Source organism: Erpetoichthys calabaricus, chromosome 1 (assembly GCF_900747795.2).
Source record: "Erpetoichthys calabaricus chromosome 1, fErpCal1.3, whole genome shotgun sequence".
NCBI classification, from domain to species: Eukaryota; Metazoa; Chordata; class Cladistia; order Polypteriformes; family Polypteridae; genus Erpetoichthys; species Erpetoichthys calabaricus.
In genome coordinates, this window is record NC_041394.2 from 355,128,475 (window position 1) to 355,143,406 (window position 14,932).

At 42.5% G+C, this 14,932-nt stretch overlaps 1 protein-coding gene across 1 annotated transcript in view; it reads right to left on the reverse strand.

Moving 5' to 3' along the window:
* The window catches only part of LOC114665328 (zinc finger protein 845-like), a 118,298-nt gene that overhangs the window by 83,838 nt on the left and 19,528 nt on the right, over positions 1-14,932 (reverse strand). The window lies entirely within an intron of this gene.

Sequence of the window (14,932 nt, forward strand, 5' to 3'; positions counted from 1 at the left end):
CATTTCAATTCATCAGTCAAAGCAGACAGCATAGAGAGAGCAGACTGCAGTCAGAGTATATGGTCTTTGGGGTTGGGATTTGGGCCTCAAGTCACTTCACTCAATGAATGAAACGTATATACCAAGTTTTGCCTTAACTTATCACATACTCATTACACAATGCAGTAATTAATAAGCCTGCTACAGATTAGGATGAATTAAACGTAACTTTGGGTTTGTTCAAAGGTTTTCTTTAACTAACTGTGCACACACATGCACAGTGCTGGTGCCAAAATGTGAAGGGAGACAGATTTGGTTTACCCGTTGTTGACATTTAGATCATGGGAATCCCAGTTCTTATTCCTACAGCCTCCGATGACTGCTTGCTGCTAAAATTCTGACAACAGAAAAATGCCGAGTAAACATCAAACAAATGATGAAATCTTGAAAATACGCTCACCGGCCACTTTATTAGGTACGCCTGTTCAACTGCTTGTTAACATAAATATCTAATGAGCCAATCACATGGCAGCTTCTCAATGCATTTAGGCAGGTAGACATTGTCAAGATGACCTGCTGAAGGTCAAACTGAGCATCGGAATGGGGCAGAAAGGTGACTTAAGCAACTTTGAACGTGGCCTGGTTGTTGGTGCCAGACGGGTTGGTCCGAGTATTTCAGAAACTGCTTATTTACTGGGATTTTCACGCACAACCATCTCTAGGGTTTACAGAGAATGGTCCGAAAAAGGGGAAACATCCAGCCAGTGGCAGATCTCTGGGTACGGTATCAAATGCCTTATTGATACCAGAGGCCAGAGGAAAATGGCCAGACTGGTCTGAGCTGATAGGAAGGCAACAGGAACTTAAATAAGCACTCATTACAACCGAGGTGTGCAGAAGAGCAGCTCTGAATGCACAACATGTCGAGCCTTGAAGCAGGTGGGCTACAGCAGCAGGAGATCACACCGGGTGCCACTCCCGTCAGTTAAAAACAGGCAACTGAGGGTACAATTCACACAGGCTCAACAAAACTAGACAAAAGAAGATTGGAAAAACGTGGCCTGGTCTGACGAGTCTCAATTTCTGTTGTGTTATTCGGATGGTAGGGTGAGAAATTGACATCAACAACATGAAAGCAGGGATCCATCCTGTCTTGTATCAACAATTCAGGCTGCTGGTGGTGGTGGTATAGTAATGATGTAGGGGGTATTGGCACACGTTGGGCCTCTTAATACCAACTGACCATCATTTAAACACCACAGCTTAACTGTGTATCGTTGATCACTGTGTAAATCCCTTTATGACCACCATCTTCTGATGGCTACTTCCAGCAGGATAACGTGCCATGTCACAAAGCTTAGAGCCTCTCAAACTGGTGTCTTGAACATGACAATGAGGTCACTGGACTCTAATGGCATCCACAGCCACCAGATCTCAATCCAGTTGAGCACCTTTGAGATGTGGTGAATGGGTGATTCACATCAAGGATGTGCAGCCGACAAATCTGAGAAACTGTGTGATGCTGTCATGTCAGTATGGACCACAATCCCTGAGGAATGTTTCCAGGACCTTGTTGAATCTGCACCACAAAGAATTACAGCAGTGCTGAAGGCAAAAGGGGGTCCAACCCGGGACTAGGTGTACCTAATAAAGTGGCCAGTGAGTGTAAATAAAATGAGATAGTTGAGTCCATTTTTAAAGTACAGTAAAGCTTTTCAGCTTGTAACAAAGGCACTATATAGGCATCTGACCCGACACGGACCCACACCAGAGGCACGTGCAAAAGCAAAGAAACTTATTTTTCTTCTCCCGTGGGGCACGTCTTCCCCGTGTCCCACAGGCACAACACGGTCCCAAAACAGACCAATAAAGCACCAACACAACACACTCTTATTTTTCTTCCTCCACCACTCCTCCTCCTCTTCCCGACTCTGGCCCTTGGAGTGGTGGCTGCTGGCCCCTTTTACAGTCCACCTGGAAGAGCTCCAGGTGGTTGACTACCGAGTTCCGGCTACATTTTCAGGTGTGGCGAATACACTGCCCATATGGGCTCAGGAGTCCCAGCTGCAGCACCCCCTGGTGGCGGCGACGGGACCTAACAGGGCTGCACCCAACTCCAATTCCCATGGAGCCCTGCGGGAAACCGAGGCATCGATCCAACCCAGGGGGCTGCCATCTAGCATCCAGGGGGAGGTATTGCACTGTCCATGGCTGCTCTCCCTAAACATATAACGAAGGGGCGTGCCGGCCGGGGTCAACCACAAGCTATATCACTCACTCCTGGTATGGAGACGTGTGGAAGTGACGGGAATTCAAAGAAAATACTATTTTTTTTTTTTTTTAAAGCAAAAGTAAGGAAACAAAGTTAACAAATGAAATCAAAGTTTTACAAGGACTGCTTATGAAATACAGGATGGTGGAAATGAGCATGAAAATTAAATATGAAATACAAAAGAAAAGCAGAATGCTACTTTCGGATGAAAGAAGAAAAATTTAAATGTTAGGGGAGACTCCTGCAGAGAGCAGATGGAAAGAAAGACTCAAGGCTGTTCTTTAAAACGATAAGGAACCCAGTAAAATAAAAAAATATTGAAAGATATACACAGATTGTAATCGTTTCACTAATATTTCAGGTTCATTAAATAAAGATTTGTAAAAAAAAAAAAAAATAAATAAAGAATTGTTACAGGAAAATTGAAAAAAAAAGGTGCTACCTAAAGAACAGCAAGAAAGATTAACTGCAGAAATAAAAATTGATGGAGCAGAAGCAGCGATAAATAGTGTACAAAAGGGAATGCACCAGGATGAGATGGACTCCCAAGTGAATTTTATCATAAAAAGTGACTTGCCAGAATTATCCGAAGAAATTATAAATGAGTGTGTAATGCCAAAAACATCCAGAACTGGCATAATCAGCAAAAAGGGAGAGTTTGTTATGTAAAGACTATCAAATATTACCAAAGGTTTATAACAAATAGAAAAAAAAAATGTTTTACGGATTGTTATTTCACACATAGAAACAGGTGCAGGAAACATAAAAGCATTAAAAAAATCTTAGCCCGAGATATCACGGCTTAAAATTTGCTAGTGAAAGGAAATAGTTACACCTCCGGTCCTGTTCAACCTATATACATTGGACTTCCAATACAACTCAGAGTCCTGCCACGTACAAAAGTTCACTGAAGACACTGCTATCGTGGGCTGCAGCAGCAGTGGGCAGGAGGAGAAGTATAGGAGCTTCATCAAGGACTTTGTTAAATGGTGCGATTCAAACCACCTACAACTGAACACCAGCAAAACCAAAGAGCTGGTGGTGGATTTTAGGAGGTCCAGGCCCCTCATGGACCCCGTGATTGTCAGAGGTGACTGTGTACAGATGGTACAGACCTATAAATACCTGGGAGTGCAGCTGGATGATAAACTGGACTGGACTGCCAATACTGATGCTCTGTGCAAGAGAGGACAGAGCTGGCTATACTTCCTTAGAAGACTGGCATCCTTCAACCTCTGCAATAAGATGCTGCAGATGTTCTATCAGACAGTTGTGGCGAGCGCCCTCTTCTACACGGTGGTGTGCTGGGGAGGCAGCATTAAGAAGAGGGAAGCCTCACGCCTGGACAAACTGGTAAGGAAAGCAGGCTCTATTGTAGGCACAGACCTGGACAGTTTGACATCCGTGGCGGAGCGACGGGCGCTCAGCAGGCTCCTGTCAATCATGGAGAATCCACTGCATCCACTAAACAGGATCATCTCCAGACAGAGGAGCAGCTTCAGCGACAGACTGCTGTCACCGTCCTGCTCCACTGACAGACTGAGGAGATCGTTCCTCCTCCAAACTATGCGACTCTTCAATTCCACCCGGGGGGGTAAACGTTAACATTATTCAAAGTTATTGTCTGTCTGCATACCTGCATTGTTATCACTCTTTAATTTAATATTGTTTTTATCAGTAAGCTGCTGCTGGAGTATGTGAATTTCTCTTTGGGATTAATAAAGTATCTATCTATCTATCATTGTCATGGAGTACTCTGAAGAAAAAGAGTGGCACGGTGGCGCAGTGGGTAGTGCTGCTGCCTCGCAGTTAGGAGACCTGTGTTTGCTTCCCGGGTCCTCCCTGCGTGGAGTTTGCATGTTCTCCCCGTGTCTGCGTGGGTTTCCTCCCACAGTCCAAGGACATGCAGGTGAGGTGCATTGGCGATCCTAAATTGTCCCTAGTGGGTGTGTGCCCTGCAGTGGGCTGGCACCCTGCCCGGGATTTGTTTCCTGTCTTGCTGCCTGGGATTGGCTCCCGCAGACCCCCGTGACCCTGTGTTAGGATATAGCAGGTTGGACATAGACTGACACTGAAGAAAATGCAGTTGGCTCAGTGGCTCAAGAAATTACATGAAGAGTAAGATAAACATTTGCATAAGTGCAGTCATTCCAATAGAAAGTGCTGAGCCCTTTCTGCTTTTTTGTTGGTGTGTGCAATTGAGTTTCTTCCTAATAAGATTCATGAAGATCAACAGCTCAAAGTGGTAAGAGACCCAGAGAGCGGAGGAGCAAACTACTGTCCTCTTAAATATGGAGGACATGTCTATAAAACAGCAGCACGGTGGTGCAGTGGGTAGCGCTGCTGCCTCGCAGTTGGGAGACCTGGGGACCTGGGTTCGCTTCCCGGGTCCTCCCTGTATGGATTTTGCATGTTCTCCCCGTGTCTGCGTGGGTTTCCTCCGGGCGCTCCAGTTTCCTCCCACAGTCCAAAGACATGCAGGTTAGGTGGATTGGCGATTCTAAATTGGCCCTAGTGTGTGCTTGGTGTGTTTGTGTGTGTCCTGCGGTGGGTTGGCACCCTGCCCAGGATTGTTTCCTGCCTTGTGCCCTGTGTTGGCTGGGATTGGCTCCAGCAGACCCCCGTGACCCTGTGTTTGGATTCAGCGGGTTGGAAAATGGATGGATGGATGGATGGATGTCTATAAAACATATAGAAAAAAATCCATATTACTAACCGAGAATGCTAAACCGGATGATGGACGCAGGCACATCCGGCCATGGGCCGTAGCTGCAAAAAGACGTACTGCGCAGGCGCAAAAAGAGTCCGCGAGAGTCGGCTGAGGAGCCGAGAAAGGCGGACAAAAAGAGGGCGAGAGAGGCGGATGAGGGGCCGCGAGAGGCGCAGGCGCAAAAAGAGTCCGCGAGAGTCGGAGAAAGGCGGAGAAAAGAGGGCGACAAAGGCGGATGAGGGGCCGCGAGTGGCGGACAAGACCACAGAAAAAAGGAGTGAGCACATACAAAAAGGAGAAATGAGGCGCAAAGTCAAACGCAGGAAAAGCACGAAACACATTGCACACGAAACTAGACCCGAAAAAAAAAAAAAAAAAGAGGCTCGCGCACAACAGCAAGGCAACCCCCCCCCCCCCCTACAGGCACCGGACGGGACACACACCAAGAGGGGGATTCAACAAGCCCATGGAACACAAAAAAAAAGAACACAAAACCACCCCACAGACCCTACAAGCAAGGGACGGGACACACACAAAGAGGGGGATTCAACAAGACACAGGAACACAAAAAGAAAGAAGACGCTCGCGCGACAACAATCCTCAAACCACACCCCCCCCCCCCCCCCCCCCCCCGCACGCACGCGCACACACACACACACACACACACACACACACACACACACACATCCATAAGAAGTGACACCCAAAGCCACATATTCTAAAGTGAACATCAACACCTTCACACTAGACAGCATAGGTGTCAGCATTGGTGGATCTCCTTACAATAAAGCACTATTAACCGTTCAACTGCAGAAAAAGAAACATATTAACAGTGACTGCGATCCTTCTTATTACTTATCCATATTTCGCATGCTGAGAAAGAAACAAGTCATGAATACACGGTCACGGGTACAAAACGAAAAGGAAAGGATAACAGGAACAAACACACGAACACGAAAGAAACAACAAAATAGACGGCTATGCAGCATAGGTGGATCTCATTACAATAAGGCACTATTAACCGTTCAACCGCAGAAAAGGCTCCATATTAACAGTGAGTGCAATACTCCTTATTACTTATCCATATTTCTAAAAGAAAAAATGTGTCGACTCCAAAAACGCAAAGCTCAACTAAAGCTTCTAACTAACGATGTACCTACAAGTAAAAACTTTATGAACTGCATGAGATCCTACAATAGTTCATTTGCTTTTGCATATACCGGAGTAAATATCAGGCCACCAAAAGGCAATGGCCCATACTGCTTTCGCATATGTGCACAAATACTGCATCGCATTGGAACAGTGCACCCTGAAACAAATCAACAACGCAAATATGCACAAATCTACATCCTAGATCCACATGACGCAAACTATCAATCAAAGTGCTGCATCGCAACAGGCACGGATTCAAAACGAAACACCTCCCGTCTCAGACATACGTTGATGGCAGCGAAGGCTACAACGGGCTTCTCACACAGCACAGGTAAATCGATTACAGCTCCAAAACAACACGTCCCAAATACTACACATGCAACAACGCGCCTCTCAAACGGCACAAGAAAAACATACACCAGGAAAATTCATTCGGATTAATGAATGTCATTTGCAATCATTGCCATTCAGTTCACTTCCCTGAAGAAACAACTGGAAATACAAGTTATACATTTACACGTTGTTGTCAAAAGGGTCAAATTAGACTGCCTTCTTTACATTCATATACTGAATATCTACAGAAGCTTATAACTGACGATGTACCTGAAAGTGAAATCTTTATCAACTACATTAGATCCTACAAATCGGTATCCACTATGAACATTAACGGTGGCACTGCACGTGACATCCGTCTTGAAAAAATGTTGTTTATTGATGAATGTTCAATGGCATGAAGTCACTTACTCAACACCATTCATAAACTTCTACAAACGTTTATGAATAATAATATTCGATTTGAAGGAAAGGTACTTTTATGAGGAGGAGATTTTAGACAGTGATTAGCTATTCTTCCAGATGCCATGCACTCAGCTATTGTTCAGTGCACCTTAAAATACGCAGACAATTGGCATTGCTTTCAAAAGATACAGTTAGTAAAAAAGATACGATGTCCAGAACCAGATCATAACAATTGCTTATTACAACTGAGAGATGGTACACTCACCAATACAGATGGACTTCAGCCACATATTATTACAATTCCTCAAGCCTTTATCTGCGACGACTTAGTTACAGAGACATTTGGAACAGCAATCTCATTAGACCAAATGCCCCTTTTAACACAACGCACTATATTATGTCCAAAAAATATTAATGTGGAAAACATTAATACCCAAGTCATTCCATTACTTCCTGGAGAGACACAACTCTTTCTAAGCTCTGACAAACTTGACTCTGATCACAACAATAACCATCTTAAATGACCTTACAAGTTCTGAGCTGGAATTACCTTTTACACTTAAACGGCGTGTACAAAGACATTTTCAAATAAACCTTTACACTGTGCCACACACTTTATTGTTTGCTTTCTATTTGCATCATCTACACCGTCACACTATTCTATATCTCATTCATACATCACGCTCTTTGTCATTCCCAACACCAGGGGTTGGCGAGCGAAGCGAGCAGGGGGCGGAGCCCCCTAGTAGGCATAGAAAGGCTAATAATGCACAGAGTTACCTTCTGTGAAGCATCAGGGTGAACAGTAAACACTGGAAAATGTGAAGAATTACCGCTGACAGAATAGAACAAACCCCACAATATGGTATAAAGTCAGCTAAAAAAAAAGGTACAACATACTGTAGGTTAACCAGTTTATAAAAAAATAAACCTGGTGAGATATAAAAGGCCAAGCAAAAGTTTGGGTCAGGTCTCTTTAACGAAACCTACCATTGAAAGCAAAATCTTTTTAATTAAGGCAGTAATTCTACCAAAAACACTGTTTATCACTGCAATCCTCCATCCAACCAACGATGAGATAAAATGGATTAGATACAAAAAAGTGTCTTTATGTTCTGTTGGGGTTCCAAATGTGAAAAAGTTTGCTAGAATTAAATCGATGAAGGAATTAAGCAAGGTAAAGGAGGTAAGAGTTTATTGAAAATAAAAGAATCTAATATACAATAGCAGCAGTCAACATGGTGTTAAATCAAGAACGTAAAGCTGCTGGAATGATAATGTGTCAAAATAAGGAACCTGCCAAAAAAATAAACCAGTGGCTTTTATTTTACAGAATTTCATAATTAAGTAGTAAAAATGTTTGAATAAATAGCCATGAAAGAAACGAATTAAAAAGATTTGGGAAACCTGGAAAGAATTCATTACATTTACAAATCAAAACAATGAACAAGGGAGGGCGTTTCGGCAAAAGAAAAGACGGGAGATAATCAGGAGACAAATCTGAATAAAGAACTACAAAAATAACACAAAATCACCTCTGGTGGCTCAGTTTAAGTTACGCATATCCATTAGTGATGTTTAAGGGTCAGTAAAGAGGTAAAATACCCTCCAGCAAACGGTCGTGCAACACCAACTGTGCATTATGCTTTTTGGGACTTTATGGTGGTTTCAGGATAATATGGAATTAAGTAAAGGAAAGATGGGGCACAATTTGTCATGACGTCCCAACACCTTCTATAATCATGCAGTCACGTGTTATCATCAAGATGGCGTCTCATGCCATCCACCTACACTGAGCCTTTAAAAGCACTGACCTTTACAGCGTGATGTCATCTCATTCCATCCTTCTACACTGAACCTCACGTGCTATGACAGAGGTGAACTCGGATGAGGACGAGGGTCCTAAATCGGAGAAATAGAATTGAAGCCCTCCACGCAAGAAACGTCCACTCACAAATATGAACAACACAGCTGCACCAAGCGTAAAACCAAAGATGGCACCGTTCAGGTGGAGCAACAGGTCGGGTGTCATCCTGCCAGTCAATCTGCCCCACACCTGTCCTTCAATGAAGCAGCATGGCTTACAGAGCTCACCAATGTATCGTGCAAAGTCCTGTTTGTGATTGTTTTGTGATGGTCTTTATATTTAAACATTTATATGTTACTTATTGTATATAAGAGCCAGATCGAAAGTTATTTACCTTGATTTATTTACTTATCTTCCTACAGCGTAAAGTCACAAGTAGACTGAAGAGCTGCCTGTGTTTGATCGACACGGGCACCACATAAATTACATGTGTACCAAAGTGACTTTAGCTGCAGGTGGAAGCTCCTGTCGTACCCTACGCTACTGTGTTTGATCTTATTCAGGAAAGATCCCGGTTGCCCCACGGGAGAAAGACTTTGAGACTACAGTCATAAAGCTTATGAAACCGTTTCTGGACAAAGGCAGAACTGTAACAACAACTGCATGTGTAACAACTGTGTAAATCGACACATTTACAAAACAAAAGACGCTAATGCAGAGGTGCGAACGGATTAATAGTGGGCCGGAAGTTTTTCCGTAGGCTTTGGTAATTCTAGTGTTAAAACAGGTGTGTCTGCTGAATTAAATGCAAGACATCACATATTTAAATATTAAGAATTTGGAAACCTGAACTCCTCGTTGACGCTCCTAACTCCTAAACAAGAGGGCACAGGAGACCACTGAGTGAAATGAACAAAGAATCTCAGACATCGGAGTGCTGTTTGTTAGGCCCTTGTCATGGAGTGATGCCAGGAGCGGGTCACATAACCAAGGCATTCCATATCCAGTACGGGACTACATGATCTTCGTGTGCTGATCAGGTCCATGTGGTTAATGAGGCCTCTGGGTAATCTGAACACCCAATAAAGTCTTTCTTTGTGGATGAAATGCAAGCACAATGGCTATCAGTCAGTGTACTGTGCTCCTGTGATGCACCCCAGTTAAATCAAAGTTCTGAAGAGCCTTTGTGAAGGAGTACAATGCTGAACCAGGGAGAGGAGTTTTTCCCTTACAATGTGTTAAGTTGCTTTGTTTAATTTTTTGAAGCCACCTCTGCAGATACCGGGGAGATTACATACATAACGTGTTTAAGCCCTCACTTAAAAAACAATGAAAAACTGAATTTTTCAGTCCATTGTCACCTTCAGCAGAAAGACTGGAAATGTACCTGCAAAAATGCTTTAATTTAGTGATAACGTCCGCAACATGCAGATTAAATATTAGCAAAATCATCACACCATCTCAGCACGTATTCATGTAAATATATGAGGGCAAACAGCCCTTATTATATGAATTTTATTTTATTAAATTAGCCACTCTCCCCCACCACCAACCACACACAGCAACTACCAACATTTTGCACGGAAGTGGGTCACATGGTGTATAAAAACCCTTCATTTTATTTCGCATTTTTGAAAAGATAAAATAATAATCACAAATAGTCATTAATGACAAAAATAGGAATAAAGGATAGTTCAAAAGCTTTTTTGTGTTTGTTAATGTACGTTAACTTCTATTTATGTTCTACTCAGTGCTGCCCTTTTATTTACTCATTTTAACATGTCTTTACCATTTTAGTTTAAAAATTCAATAAACTGCGCCCGGCCAAGTCTGGGCAATCACGACAGCTTACTAAATAAATGATCAAGTACAGCATTTAAAAATTTAATGGGAAACAGACAGAAGAATCAAAAAAAGAAAAGATGAAGTCACGCGGCAACTTTAACTAACTAGGAAATTAAGTTTATTGATCACTTGACAATCAGGGTTTATTCGTTTTTTTAAATCCAAATCTATTTCCAATTGTATTTTTCTTTTCTTTTATCCATCCATGGGTCAGCACGGTGGCTCAGTGGTAGCAACAACAACAACAACAACATTTATTTATATAGCACATTTTCATACAAAAAGTAGCTCAAAGTACTTTACTGCTGCCTCGCAATAAGGAGACCTGGGTTCGCTTCCCAGGTCCTCCCTGTGTGGAGTTTGCATGTTCTCCTCGTGTCTGCGTGGGTTTCCTCCCACAATCCAAAGACATGCAGGTTAGGTGCATTGGTGAAATAAAAAAAAATTATAAAGAATTGTTACAGGAAAATTGAAAAAAAGGGTGCTACCTAAAGAACAGCAAGGAAGATTAACCGCAGAAATAAAAATTGATGGAGCAGAAGCAGCGATAAATAGTGTATAAAAGAGAAAGCACCAGGATGAGATGGACTCCCAAGTGAATTTTATCATAAAAAGTGACCTGCTAGAATTATCTGAAGAAATTATAAATGACTGTGTAATGCCAGAAACATCCAGAACTGGCATAATCAGCAAAAAGGGAGAGTTTGTTATGTCAAGACTATAAATATAAATACAACCAAAGGTTTATAACAAATAGAATAAAAAATGTTTTATGGATTGTTATTTCACACATAGAAACAGGTGCAGGAAAAATAAAAGCATCAAAAAAAAAAATCTCAGCCTGAGATATCATGGCTTAAAATTTGCTAGTGAAAGGAAATAGTTACACACATTGTCATAGAGAACTCTGAAGAAAAAGGGTGGCACGGTGACACAGTGGTAGCGCTGCTGCCTCACAGTAAAGAGACCTCGGTTCGCTTCCCGGGTCCTCCCTGTGTGCAGTTTGCATGTTCTCCCAGTGTCTGCGTGGGTTTCCTCCCACAGTCCAAAGACATGCAGGTTAGGTGCATTGGCGATTCTCAATTGTCCCTGGTGTGTGTGTATGTGTGTGCCCTGCGGTAGGCTGGCGCCCAGCCCAGGATTTGTTCCTGCCTTGTGCCCAGTGGGATTTGCTCCAGCAGACCCCCGTGACCCTGTATTAGGATGTAGCGGGTTGGGGAATAACTGATTGACTGACTGATCCATCCTTCCATCCATTTGCAAATGCTTTTATTCCGAGCAGGGCTGGAGGGAAGCTGGAGCCCATCCCAACTAGCATAGGGTGCAAGGAAGGAACAATCCCTGGACAGAGTGTCAGTCCATCGCAGGGTAAACACACACACACCAACGCCAGTTTAGACTTGCCAGTTCACAAATCTTGCATGCCTAAGGACTGTGGAAGGAAACACACCAGACACAGAGTATCAAGTGTTCAGACATTTATAGGTGTTCCTTAGATTTCTCAACTTTTTTGGTGTCGTGACCCATTTATTTTATCATGTAAGCATCTTCACGACCCAATAGAGAGGGTGGGGTAGGGTCAGAATGAATCGGGTTCAACCCACTAGTTCTCTACTGTGACCCACTTCCATCATAAACAACTGCAAACCATGACCTGACTTAGTGTCCGAGAAACACGACTTTAGATAACTGACCAGAACCTGAGGAAGTAAAGAAAACAAAACCTGCTGAAAGTCCACATATCATAAGAGATTTAGAAACTGTGCATCAAAAAAAAAGAAAGAGGCTACACAGCCAAGAAAACAAGTATTGTCTTCAAGTATGGAGAAAGAAAGTAGTATACATTTAAATTAAATAAATGTTTTATAAATATTATTCTTTACGTTTACTTGCTTAGCAGATGTTTTTATCCAAAGCAACCTACAAAAGGCCAACGTGATCAAGTAACATCAGTCTGAAGACTTGTGTTACACGACAAGGATACAAAATCAGTTACCACAAATGACCTCAAATAAAGCATTAAGTGAGTTACAATTCCCAGATTTACAAAACATAGCGAAAAGCACTAAGACGGAAATTCACCAAACAAGAGAGTCTTCAAACGCTTCTTAAACATACTGAAGCAGTCAGTGTTTTAAATGGGCAGGGGCAGCTCATTCCAACAGCTTCACATCAATTCTGGACTGAGATTCAACACTACACAGAGGTGGCACCACCAGACGCCATTCAACAGCAGACCTGAGTGACTGAGAAAATAGTACTAAAAATGTAAAAGGGGGACGAACGGTTGGGCAATACAGACGAATGTCCCGTTCAGCTCGGACCAGGCAGTATGATAAACTTCGCGTCGATAAAGCTCCCGAATTCCGAGAATGTACTCCATTGACAGGCGTCTTCTTGCCATGTTACCAGATCTTGAAATGGCCGGAGTGTCCATTTGTGACGTCACACATTCTCCTTGTTCAGGTGAACCTCCGGAGGGAGTTTAGGGAGATATTCGAGACCGCTGCTGATTTGCTGCTCGATCCTCACAAAAAGATAATATTCTTTTTTTCATCAAATAAAGGCACATGCGCCGTATTGCTGTACATTTAACACGGTCGCCAAATGCCATTTCTGCCTGCACGGATTATTATTTTAAATACCTAAAAGTCTTAGAGGTCAGCGTTACGTCACGAATTCGAGTTAATAGAATGCACTTCGCATCTATTCCCTTGGAGGCAATCTCCGTGAAGTTTCCCTCTGCAAAGCTCGCACTTCCAAGATTTATCCTAACACGTTAAAGGCTGCAGTCCGCCATACCTCCGTGAACATAACCCACACACGACATCGGCACACACGTCTACTTATCTTACCTGCACCAGCTGCGCCTCCACGACTTCAAGTGTCATTAACGGTGTAGATTTCAGTTCGGACAATCTATTAAGTTAACAACGATTGTGGGAAAACAGGAACAGGAGCCGTGCAAGAACAGGCAAAGCGGTGTGTCACGTGACTTCTGCTGAGCCTTCGCGCTCTTCCGCCTTTTGATTTAGCGCATGCTCCTTAGCTAACGGCAACCGACCCGCCTCTTTCGTGCACGAGCTCGCGCCTCCAAGTCAAGACACTGCTCTCGAGGTCGCGCTTCGAGTTCAGTCAGACCGATCCGTCTTTGCTCATCTCAGAATGACAGCGCGCTTAACAAGAGCTATTTGTTAAATCAGGTAGTCCGACTTGCATCGTGCTGGAAGCATTTGCGTCCACTCCTCCTGCCTGGCATAAATCTCTGGCATGAACTATCTGCTTCAGGCTCTGCCACAGCATCTCAATTGGATTTTTTCGAGCCTCGATTTTACTTCCTGAGCCATTTTTTGGTAGATTTGCTTGAATGCCTTAGATCATCGTCATGTTGGAAGACCTGCTTTTGCCCCAGTTTTACCTTCTGGACTGATGGCATGATGTTCTGTTGAAGAATCCCCGGGTATGATGTGAAGACCCCTCTTGTGCAAGTACAGATTTACCAAAAAAGCGTTATTTAATCAGAGCTCGTTTATCTCATCTGACAAAACAAATAGGGACTTAGGGATCCACAGGCCAAGTCCAAGTACTGTACTTAGATGATGAGCACAAGGAACAGATGGGATCAGGGTGTCAAGTCATATCTGCTGGCTTGTTTGGAGTTTCATTATTGATAGAAAACTAGTTAAAGAAATACAATGGACAGGACTCACCTTATTAACCTTCCTCTTGTGTTAGCTTTCTGTTATCATCTCTTATGTTAACGGGTTGGTTTTGACCCGTGTATTAAATCAGCTATAAAATACACTAAAAACAATAAGCTATCATCCAATTTGTTTCTCATCTCTTGGTTACCGTGTTAGGCTTCCTTATCCATGAAAATGTTGGTTTTAATACTTTTGGTGTGGGCCTCTGGGCCTTTTTTTGTCAGTATACCCCTTGATTTCAATTTAAAAAAATGGTAAAATGAACCTCAAGAGAATCAAATTAATAAATAAAAGGTTCTTGTGTTACCTGACTAATACTGAGGGGTATAGAACACATCTCTTAAATAAATTTGTTTTATTTATTTTTTTAATATTAATAACTAAAGTGACATCTATGGTGTTACGGGTCAATTTCGACCCATAGATATTTACATCAAGAAAAGGCAAAAAAATATTTTTTTCAGCAATAGAACTTTAATATAAACTGAAAAAAATGAAAAGCAGAACAGGTCATGACACAAAATATATATTTGCATGGTCAAATAAACAAAAACCAATCAAGAAAATCAAACAAATAGAAATCAATTACAAGTTCCAAAACTAATACAAAGCTAAATCAGAGTAAAAACCTCTGTGTACAAGAACACGCTTGTGTATGTGTGTGTTTAGAGGCCTGTTTTTGAGTGTTCTTTGCAGAGATATTTCTTGCAGTTGAAACACAATAC